Genomic DNA, 11,848 nt, shown 5'->3' on the forward strand with positions numbered 1-11,848 from the left:
TTGTACTCATGTAACCTAATTACGTGTTATTGCTATGCGTTGGTAAGATAAAAATAACCTACAAAAAAACTATTACAATAAAAAACATTGATTAAAAAAGTTCAATACGTTGATGGCTTCGAGCGCCGATCGGTAAGGTTAAGCTCTTTTTTCCTTTGGTCATTTATTTACTGTCAGCATAATTAATTTCTTCTTTATCTGTACGGATGTTTCAATTGTTGGTAAGACAGTAATTTGTTAAAGTAAAAACTTGATGATAAGAAAATTTTCTACCAAATTTAATGAATTATTTTTTATTGTATTGAATTCGAAATTTACTTCTAGAATAAAAAAATATACTTTGTTATTATAAAATATACGCTATTAATGAAGTATAGTTAAAAGAATACAAAAGTTTTGTAAAGAATCTTTATTACGTAGGATAAGTAATAACTTAGATCGTTAACGATAATTAAGTAAAGATAAAACGTAGGCTTTTTAATGGAAATTATAAGTTTTAAAATTTGGGAATTGTGATTATAAAATCGTTAGAAAAAAATTGTTTGATTGAGAAATTAAATTAAATGGAAAAAATACGAAAAAAAAATAGTCTTCGTACGAAATTGTTATTAAAATTCAAAAATTAAAATGAACAAAATTTAATGATAATTACAATGATTTTTTTTTAATTAATAATGAAAAAAGTTTTGAAAAAAATTTTATTTCTAAAAATGATAAAAAACTTGAAACATTTTTTGAAATTAAACGGAAAAAAAAGAGAAAAATTACATTACATAATGTAACGTGGCGCTTCATACACAAAAAAAAAATTAACTTAAATCAAGAAAAAAGTTCTTAAACCAAGAAAATAATTTTGAAGAGTTTCAGTGTCTTGGATCAAAACGAAAAATTCTTGAATTTTAAGAAGAATTTCTTAGTTTAAGAATTTTTCTACTCAAATCAAGAAGATTAAATTCTTCAAAATTATTTACTTGATTCAAGTAAATTATTATTTCTGTGTATAAAAAACTGGAAAAATTAGAATTTCAGATTGTAATTATTACAGATTTTGTAAGAATTACATGGTAAAATGTAAATATTACGTTGAAAGCTCTGAAAATTAACATTCAAAGTTTGAATTTATAAAAATGTTATTTAGACCTTCAACTTTGCTAGTTTTTTATATGAAGCGACGACTATTACTATTTATACTGTAATTTTTCTCTTTTTTTTTTCCGTGTAATTGTTTAGCGCAAATTTAGTTGTTAAATAAAATAAAAAAATTGTCAGATATCGGTTATTTTAAGTATCTTGATTATAAGAAAGCATACTATTGGAATAAATTATAAAATTGTGCTAAGAATTCTATAACACTCCGTAAAAACTATTATTTATAAATTAATAGTACAATTTTTTATTTGAATACAACAAAAACAAAAACAATAATAACTATTATTATTATTATCCTTTTAACTTGCGAACGATTTAATGTAATAGTTTGAAGCGACTGAGATGACCTTTAACTTTTGCGTTCGAGATACTGATTATTTAGGTCAAGTAATGAAATAAAACATTTTGATATAATACTGTTAATGATATTTATAGTACATGAATTAAACATGGATATTTTTTTAATAAACTTAAAACTGATAAAATAATTATGCAATACTTAACTAAATGTAAATAAATATTATCGCTAAAACTAAAACTATTGGCGTTAATAAAGTTTTAAAGCGACTTTTTACACAGAATTAGAAACCAAGAAATTTATTTAATTATTTAAAAACTTAATAAATTAATTAACACTTATAAAATCTTAAATATTTTAGGTATAAGACATTTTTAATCATTATGTTAATCGTCTAGCCATCAGGAGCGGGCAGGGTCATCAGGCCACTTTGACGTAAACGGATGCGATGAACCTATGCCCCTATGTTTTATATATGTATTATCATCTCTCTGATATTGCTTTTAAAAGTACGCCTATACAAATATATTTAATAAATTATTTACTTGCAATAATTAACAAAAATTTTTTTTTTTTAATTGCAAATGACTAGAATTTTCACAAAATAAAATTATCAATATAGTAAATTTTTTTGACAAAAGTTTAATGATTTAATTTAATTTAACAGATTATTTTTTTACAATATTATGAAGGAGAATGATAACCTCGGGTTGGTGTAAATGTAATATATGTATTTATGTGTGTCAACTCAACCAGAACACATATACTTAAGCAGTAACATGGTGAAATGTATAAATGTATGGCTATAATAAGAACAGAGCGTTATCACCCTTCTTTAAATGAAAAAAGTCTGGCGATCGTGTTGCTAACTACTTTACAATAACCTATGGGTTATCATTAATAATTTATACATACATATGAATTGTGAATTCAAGAATATATGTATATATACACTTCTAGAAATATACGACGTATTAAGTGAATTATGTATTTATACTATGTTGTAATCGACGACTGGTTAATTTCTAGTTTTTATTTTATTGACATATAATATAAGTATTTATAAAATTATTTAATTAATGGTCACTTTTTTATGATAACTTCGGAAAATAAACTATCATAAAAAATCAATGGTTCTCAGTGAGAATCATTCCTTGTAAAGATTGACGGTCAAGAAATTTTTTTTTCAATTTTTTAAAGCGTATAAATAAAATTTTACATATACATCATTGTTAGATGTTAAATGTTTTAAAGTCAATTTAAAGTAAAAAAATTTATTTTAGATAAAATTTATTAAGAATACAAAAAGTTATAAGAAATTTTTATTGGAAGTATAAACTAAAAAAAAAAAAGTATAAACAAATGTTATTTATTTTCTATGAAATTAGTAAAAATATCAAAGTTCAGAAAATTATTCCAGAGGTAAATTTATTTATTATATTTTCAATATTTATTTAATTTTTTTAAATTCATTTTTTCTTCCTTCCTATATATATTGATACTGCCATTGGTTAATTAAATATAAAACTGAAAAAAATATATATAGAAATTAATGACCACGGAATTTTATATTTTAAAAAAATATTAAAATTATTGACAAGTCATTTAAAAAAATGTTGATAAAAATAAAAAATTAATAGTCTGTATTAATTGAAAGAGTAATCAATTTTTTAGTATTTATACAAAATAGTATAAATTTCATTGTTAGGTGTTGACCGAAAAAAACATAGCTTAAAATAATAAATAAACTTAAAATAAATTTTACAAAAGGTATTGCTCAGTGTTGAAACGCAGAAATGAAAGAAAAAACATATTAACTTGTGGTATGATGAGGTCGTAATCTAAAAAACCATTAAGGCAAAAATAATTATCAAGGCTATAAGTTCTTCAAATGCCCGATAGATAAAATATAAAAAAAAATTATCAATCACAGTGTGAGTACTAAGTATACCTTTTTTTTATCAACTTATTGACGATCCCCGAGTCAAAATTAAAAAAATGATTTGAGCCTCTTGAGCTTCCTTTCTTTTGTTGTTGGGTTTGCATGGAAATTTAAAACTGTATTTTCACCCTCATCGGCCTAAAAATAGGCTGTTGAGGTCGAAATCACAGTTTAAAACTGTATTTTGAGCCTAAAGAGCCTACCTCGAGGGTCTGTAGGTTGTTTCCATCTTTTTATTTTTTAGAACATATAATATTTTTATAATAGCAAAAATTTTATAATTAAAAAACTGGACTTAGAAAATTTTTAACTTTTATCGTTTCAAAAAATTTTTTAAGTGTAGAGTTGAAATAAAAATTATGACTATTGTAATTGATGTTGCAACAATTGATCAATAATCCATAAAATATCCGGACGGTAATAAGCAATAACATCTCAACTTAAACTTTTTCTAATGTTTATCGTTAGCATATTCGGGTTTCTATATGGGGCATTTCATGCCAAATCGACCACTCTTGACCTCGATGATTTTCGATTTCCTGAAATTTTTGTATCTTTCTCTACCCTACTGAAAACAATTTAAAAAATTTTTTCAAATTTTTTTACCCAACCAAAAAAAAGTTACGAGTTATTTAAAGAAAAATATGTTTTTTTTTTTTGTTAAATAACCATAACTTTTTTGAGAGTTGACTTATTGGGATGTTTTCTTTTTTTAATTTTTGTTTTAAAATATACTTTTTAGAAAAAAAAAATCAAAATAATAATTTGGATTCATATTCTACGTTTTTTTTTTAACTTTTGGAAAAAAACGAAAATTTGGGGATGATGCTCATTTTTTATTTCCGATTTATTTTTTTTATAAAAAACCAGTATTTTCTGCGAATTTTCTAAAATTTTCAGAGTGGCATTTTTTTTCTTTTTATTGTCTTTTTTAGAAATGAAAAAAAAAATTTTTTTTTCAATGTTTGTTTTTCGTTATACCACTGAAAATTTTTCAGCAGATTTAGAAAACTTCAAAATCCGAGAAAAAAAATTTTAAATGACAATCATCGATAAGATAGGATTATTTTTTTTTTTTAAAACTATAGTCTGATAGTGAGAAAATACTCAAATTCTCCTGAATTTAGGATATCGATACTGCCATTCTAATACGTCGTATCCCACAAAATTTGACAAATTGACTTTTTTTGAAAAATGGAATCATAACAATATTATGCAAGTCATATTAAAATTTTAAGGGTCAAATAGTTTAATAACTATTTTTAAATAAATATTTTCATCTGTCAAATTCCATTTAATCAATGTTAAAAATGAATCGTTTTTACCGTTTGCTGTAAAATTTTTTAAATGTGGGATACGACGTATTAGAATGGCAGTATCGATATATAAATTATTTAAACGTGTAAAAAAATGAAATCACATTCCATTCAAGTCTACTGTTTATAAATAATTCAACAAAAATATTTTTTGCTGTGTAAATGAAAATAATTTCAAACAAATTTTGTTTGAAATTAATTGCCTCAAAATTTTTGAAAGTTCATGCGTTGCTCCAAAATGGATCAAACAACAATTTCATTTTTTTGTTGTTGCATGTAGTTTTGGAAAAAAAATACAAAAAAAAAATTGAATGCTTCTTTTAATTTTTTCGGCTTCATTGAAAAATAATAATCAAATCTTTGCGATGATTGTTATTTTTATTTTTTTTTTTCGAATTTTGAAGTTTTCTAAATCTGCTGAAAAATTTTTAGTGCTATAACGAAAAATAAACATTTAAAAAAAATTTTTTTTTTTCATTTCTAAAAAAAAAATAGTGAGAAAAAAAATGCCACTCTTAAAATTTCAGGAAATTCGCAGAAAATGCTGAAATATTTTATAAAAAAAAATCGAAAATCAAAAATGGCATTTATCCCGAAATTTTCGTTTTTTTCAGAAAGTTTCAAAAAAAACGTTGAATATGGATCCAAATTATTATTTTTATTTATTTTTCTAAAAAGTACATTTAAAAACAAAAATTTTCAAAAAAAAACATCCCAATAAGTCAATTTTCAAAAAATTTATGGTTATTTAACAAAAAAAAAACATATTTTTCTTTAAATAACTTGTAACTTTTTTTTGGTTGGGTAAGAAAATTTGAAAAAATTTTGAAAATTATTTTCAATAGGGTAGAGAAAAATACAAAAATTTCAGAAAAATCGTCACCATATAAATTTAGCGTATGAGAATGATGAGATGTAAATCAAGTCATCGGTCGTACGGTGTAGGGGTTAGTTATCGGTCTGGCGGCTCGGGTTCGAATCTCGGTTAGAACGGATTTTCATGTTATTTCTATAATTAGCGAATGTTAGGTTTAAGTTAAGAGTCACACAGTCTGATTTTGCGATAGCTCTACAATATAAATAAAATATAGATATGACATTGGCAAAATCCTTTTTTATCAAATGGCATACACCGGACATAGCATGCCGCTAACAGCAGCCATTTTTATCTGAATCCATTCCCCTTTCCTTTCTTTCCCCTCGCCTACATCGTATTAACCAATAATGATCTTTTTTACGGTAGAGATGTAGGCTCAGTAGGCTCAATTTATGGTTCTAAAACGGTGATTTCGGCCTAACTTTGGTAAAAGCGGACAAAAATACCACTTGTAGGCTGAAATTACGGTTCTGATATACACGTCATCATAGTCGAAAAAATCTAAAACCACCCATATAGCAATCTTTTTCAAGGCTTGAGCAAATCTGGTCTCAATTTCGATAGTTGTTAGTGTCTTTTTCTACATATGGGTCTTGCTCCAGATACTTGTAGCAAATTCAATTGACAAGCCTTGTACAAGAACTTTGGGCCAGATTATAGCTCAAGTCTTGAGAAAGACTGACACCAGAAGCATGCTAAATATACTTGTGCAAGAGTTGCTCAAGATGAAATGTTTTCGAATGACCGTTCGCATCATTCTACCCTTCCTATATTTACTATAGAATCAGTGGATTTCTGAGAATTACGGATCTTGAGCAAATCTTGAGCAAGTCATGGGTAAGTCTTTGTTATGGTACAAAAAATGCGTCAGAAAGTTTTTCAATGCACCTTGCTTTAGACTTGTCTCATATTCTTGCACAAGATGTCTTGAGCTAGTTATATATAAATCTTGAACCATGTCTTTTTAAATAAACTTGAGCAAGACCCATATGTAGAAAAAGACACTAGCAACTAGGGGTTTTGCTCAAGACGCTGGCACCAAAATCTGGCTCAAGCACATGTTACTTGGGCATAATTTCAGCCTATAACTCCTCGAGTAGGTTGTGGAGGCTCAAAATATGTTTTTAATTTTGACTCGCGGATCCACTTTATCAAAGAGGCACATCCGTTGATTTACGCTTTTATAGAAAATAATACACATGATTTTAAAACAATAAATCATAAAATCTTAACAATTAATTCTAATAATTATTCAATTAAAATTATAATTAGAAATTTATAAACAAGTAATTATTATTATTAAGGCAGTCATCTACTTTGAAACTTAAAAAAAAACTTGAATTTTTTTTCTACACATAAAAAAAAAGTAACTTGATTCAAGAGAAATATTCTTGAACCAAGAAAATCATTTTGAAGAACTTCATCATCTTGACTTAAGTAAAAAGATTCTTGAACTGAGAAATTTTACTTTATTTCAGAATTTTTCGTCTTGATTCGTATTGAAATTCTTCAAAATAATTATTTTGGTTAAAGAATTTTTCTCTGCATTTATTTAAAAATAATTACTGCTTTTTTACAGCATTTGATGTTAAAATTCCTGACAAACGGCAAATCTTTGGTTATCGTTACTTCCAGCTAGTCAGGCATTCCAATGGTTCGCCGAAGTTCGGCTTGCCATAGATGTCCCAAATTACAAGCAAATTTGGCATGCCAATCTTCGTTTTGCCTAACGTGGATTTAAGAAGGCGCAAATTAGGCTTGCCTAAGTTAGGCAAGCCAAACTTGCCCCTCACTAATTCTTCGGCATTCCTCACTACAATTTCTAGTCGGGTAACTGCCCTGAATAAAAAAAAGTATTGAGACAAAGAAAAAAGTATTGAAAAGTATTGGATTGATTAGAAAACCAATACTTTTCAATACTTTTTTCTTTGTCTCAATACTTTTTTTTTTATCAGGGTGCCGTAAGAGTGAGTCGATCATCCGATGTAACTTATAGCCAGATTGCACTGTACTAAGATTTAGTTTGACAGTGACGTGTGTAAAATGGGTCAACTTCATTTAATTAATGAATTATTTAGAAAAATGTACGCAAAGAAAAATGTAACAACAATTTAATTTAATTTTTAATAATTATTGTTAATTTTCAGATAATATGCTCGTTTTTTTTTTTTTATTTTTAACCAAGAATAATCTTTATTATGTTTGTTGGATTCAAGAAATTTCAGTTTTATTTAATCTAAAAATTTTTCAAAGAAAAATAGTATACACTACACGGGCAGAAGTTTGAGAGCTCTGAACTGCGCGCCGTGATGCCCTCGGCTACGCCTCGGGCATCATGGCGCGCAGTGCAGAAATCTCAAACTTTCTGCCCTAATAGTAGGCGATTCCGTACTCGCGGGTGCAACATTTAGACTCACTCAACCCGAGTCAAAATTTTAAAACCCCAGTTCAACCTAGTAGAGCCTGATTCCTTTGATGTAGACATATGCCGCTCTAATTTAAGAACCTTTTTCAACCTAACTCGTCTTATATCAGGGTGAGGAATAGTGAGTTGGGGTTTAGTTTAAATTTTAAGATTCTGTTTCAACCTAACTCGTCTTGCATCAGGGTGAGGAGTATTGAGTTGGGGTTTAGTTCAAATTTTAAAACTCTGTTTAAACTTTATTCGTCTAAATTCAGGTCGTAGATGAGTGAGCTGGGGTTTAATGAGAATTTTATCGCGTAGGCTTCCTAGGGTGAAACAGAGATTAAAACTTTATACATTTTTCAAAATAAATAAGAGTAATAAAAATTATTATCATTATTTTGAAAATGTATTACAGTAAAACGTGCGAAAAAATCACAACAAAACCATTTATAAATTTTTTATGCTTAATAAACTGCGTCGAATGCTTTTTTAAAAATTAAAATCGAACGACGCGTTCAAAAATTATATTTGTTTAAAAATTCACAAAATTTTTTTTCTCAGTATTTTTTCGACATAACATTTAAATTTCTTAACCAAACGATATTTGCCCGGACATCCACTTTTTTGCTTTAAAAACTGTGTTGAAAACCATTTGGAAAATTAAAATCGATCGACGCGTCCAAAAGTTACAGCTGGTTGAAAATTCACAAAAAATTTTTTTTGATATTTTTCGAAAATAATTACCGGGCTTCTTTAACCTTTCAACATAAACCCGTATATACAGATTTTTTTTTTCATTACTACTCTAAAAACTACTTTGAATACCGTTTTAAAAATCAAAATCGAACGATATGTTACAAAATTATACCTTATAAAAATTTCAAAAATAATTTCTTCCAGAATTTTTTCGAAATAATTTTCAGATATTTTAACTATTTAACTATTCATGTGTATATACTTTTCGTGCTTTAAATAAAAAATTATGGTTTGTGTAAGAATAATTTAAAAATATACGAAAGATCAAGTTTTTCTACTTAAAAATTTGACCTAATTGCTAAAAAGAATAGTTTGCCAAATTAAAAATTTAAAGAATGAACAAATAGCACAGTTTTTCACGAGTTAAAATGGGTTTAAGCGAAAAAAAATTTCGACTCGGGATAAGGCTTCTTACTAAGAAAATAAAAACTCTTTTTAAAGAAATGACTGGTCGCAGGATTACATTGTAATCTGTTTTACAAAAATTAATATAAAAAACATTTAATAAAATTTCTAAATAGGCACAGGAGAGGTTCAAAGTGCTATCGCGGGTGTAACGAAATCGGCCCACCATTAAAGGTCATGAAGCTAGAATGAAAAAAGTCTGTTAATTATGGAATATTTATTAAATTATTTTTACATTCTTTAAAAGAATACAAAACAAACTAATTATTAATTTAAATAAAATTATTAAAATAAATAAATGTTATAAATTATTCACTTTTTATCCAGTCGCGGGCGCAATGTAAAACTATCGCGGGTGCAACACGTCTCACTGTAGTAAATATAAACATTTCCATGTAACTTTAAATTAAAGATATGAGATCATAGATGCTGTATCACTAATTAGCACTTTCTTATGTAACTAAAATAAATTATTTGTTTGGAATAGTCGGCGATTTATCAGACTTAAGGTTCATCTTCAGAATCACTGTAAACATCAGAAACGCGTAACTTTTGCGTAACTTTTTTTGCAACTTTTCTACGTTTTTTTTTAGTAGCAGTTATCAAAACTAATTTACTTTTCAAATTAGACTTCGACGTTCGTGCAACACAAATGCTCTTACCCTCCTCAAATTGAAAAAAATTGGTATAAAAAAAAGTAACAAATACTGTGATTTAAAAATTTATGTCAAAAATCATCTCCCGCGGAATCGCCCTAGTGTAATATACTATTATTGTTACTGTTTTTTTCTGCAAAAACCAAACAATTTTTTTTGTCTTTCTTCTTTTTTTCTCCGCCATTTTATTATTTTTGAGTGTAAATTAAAAATCTTAGTTTACCTGGTTACTGGTGATATATTGAACTTAAAAATTAAAAATTTTTCTCTTTTTAATGGTCAATTTTTTTTTAATTTCCACGCAAGGTCGCAGAGCTACTTACTAAATAAATACGTTATATTCAAATAGTGTTTTTTGTATTTTAAAAGGAAAAAAATATATAATAAACGTTTTTTAGTAGATTTCATAGAAATCTAACTATTGCATTGGTCCTCATGACGGAACTTTTGAAAAATTTTGCTATATTTCGACTCAGCTCGTCAAGCGGATTCAGAAAATGCATATGGTTCAAAAGTTTATATATGTATGTATTTATATATATATATATATATATATATATATATATATATATATATATATATATATATATATATATATGTCGGAAAAGCATTATTAGGGGCGTTAATACAGTCCATTGGATTTGGTTATTCAATTATTTATTAATTTAGAATAATTAAAATATACGCTAACTTGTATAAACAATACTACGATTAATTATCCAAATATAATTAATATACAAGGTAAAAGCGCTGGGGAATGAGACCGAGAACGAATCCGGGGTCAGCAGGATGTATGCGGTCTTTACTTGATCAATGCTCAACGAGAACTACTCGTCTCAGTACCCTAAGTACTTCTTCTCTCAAAAAATATTTCGACAGCCCTCATTGTCTGTCGATATCTTTAACTGTATACTTATTACTTCTATCCTGTGACCTCGGCTACGTTTGGTGACCATTGTCACTCCGGACTCAAGCCCATCGCCATAACCATAAAAATTATAATCGGCTTAAGTTATAAATAATTATTAAATATTCTATGCTTTACAATTTTGCTTGAAACTAACAGACAAACTAAAATATTGGGAATTTCCCTATCTCTAGGAAAACCCAGCTCGATATTATCTCCGACACGGCCAACCTGACGATCACACGTCCTCGGGTGCATCTGTAAACATGTTATTACAAACCGTGTCAATCTTTTTTTTTTTTTTTAAAGCTTATGTCCAGAGATTCATCAGAATGACAAAAACGTTCGACCACCTTTATTACGCTACGCGTTTCCTTGAGAATACCTTTCCACCATTCCGTTCACACTGAATACAAGCCATATCCACCACAGGTATAGACCTCTAACACTCAAAATGGTTTGCTACTGTATACCATATACAGAAAACTTGTGTATCACCATAGTATTCAACTATGTACACCTTAAGCCCCCGCCACATTGTCAACCACATATGACACATGTAGTGCAGCTTACAACATCTCTGGCCCCCGCCATCTCACCAGCTGGCCCTCGCGCCCTGACAATCTTGATAAACAAAATTGATTCAAACTACCCTGAGTTTGCAGTTGCGACTACAGACTGGCGCAGATAGTGCAGCCTAGAACTTCATCTTTGGCCCCCGCCACCTCACCAGCTGGCCCTCGCGCCCTGACAATCTTGATAAACAAAATTGATTCAAACTACCCTGAGTTTGCAGTTACGACTACAGACTGGCGCAAGTAGTGCGGCCAACAGATTTCTTTGGTCCCCGCCACTTCACCAACTGGCCCGTCGTACCCTAGCCAAATCACTCTAGATTTGCTTATACGACCTACAGCTTGGAGCAAGTGGTGCGACCTTACATCTACCATTAGTGCTGAGTCTCTCCCCTGGTGGTTTCTGACTCTGTCTCAGAGTCTTCATTGCTCTCCTGATCAACAACTTCTTGATCATCAGAGGCATCCAACTCACTAGGAATATGGGACTCAGGCATTTTTCTCAGGTTTTCGTGACAGTATTTATATGTTCTATTACCCATTAAAGACTTTAAAGTATA

General features: G+C 28.4%; 1 long non-coding RNA gene across 1 annotated transcript; it reads right to left on the reverse strand.

The window, feature by feature from the left end:
- Nucleotides 1-11,000: 11,000 nt before the first annotated feature.
- LOC123270788 lies at nt 11,001-11,611 on the reverse strand. The gene is made up of 2 exons (XR_006510701.1): nt 11,439-11,611; nt 11,001-11,307 (listed from the first exon to the last, which is right to left on the reverse strand). It is a non-coding gene; the product is annotated as an uncharacterized LOC123270788 (long non-coding RNA).
- Between the last annotated feature and the right edge of the window lie 237 nt (nt 11,612-11,848).

Source organism: Cotesia glomerata, linkage group LG8, assembly GCF_020080835.1.
Source record: "Cotesia glomerata isolate CgM1 linkage group LG8, MPM_Cglom_v2.3, whole genome shotgun sequence".
NCBI lineage: Eukaryota > Metazoa > Arthropoda > Insecta > Hymenoptera > Braconidae > Cotesia > Cotesia glomerata.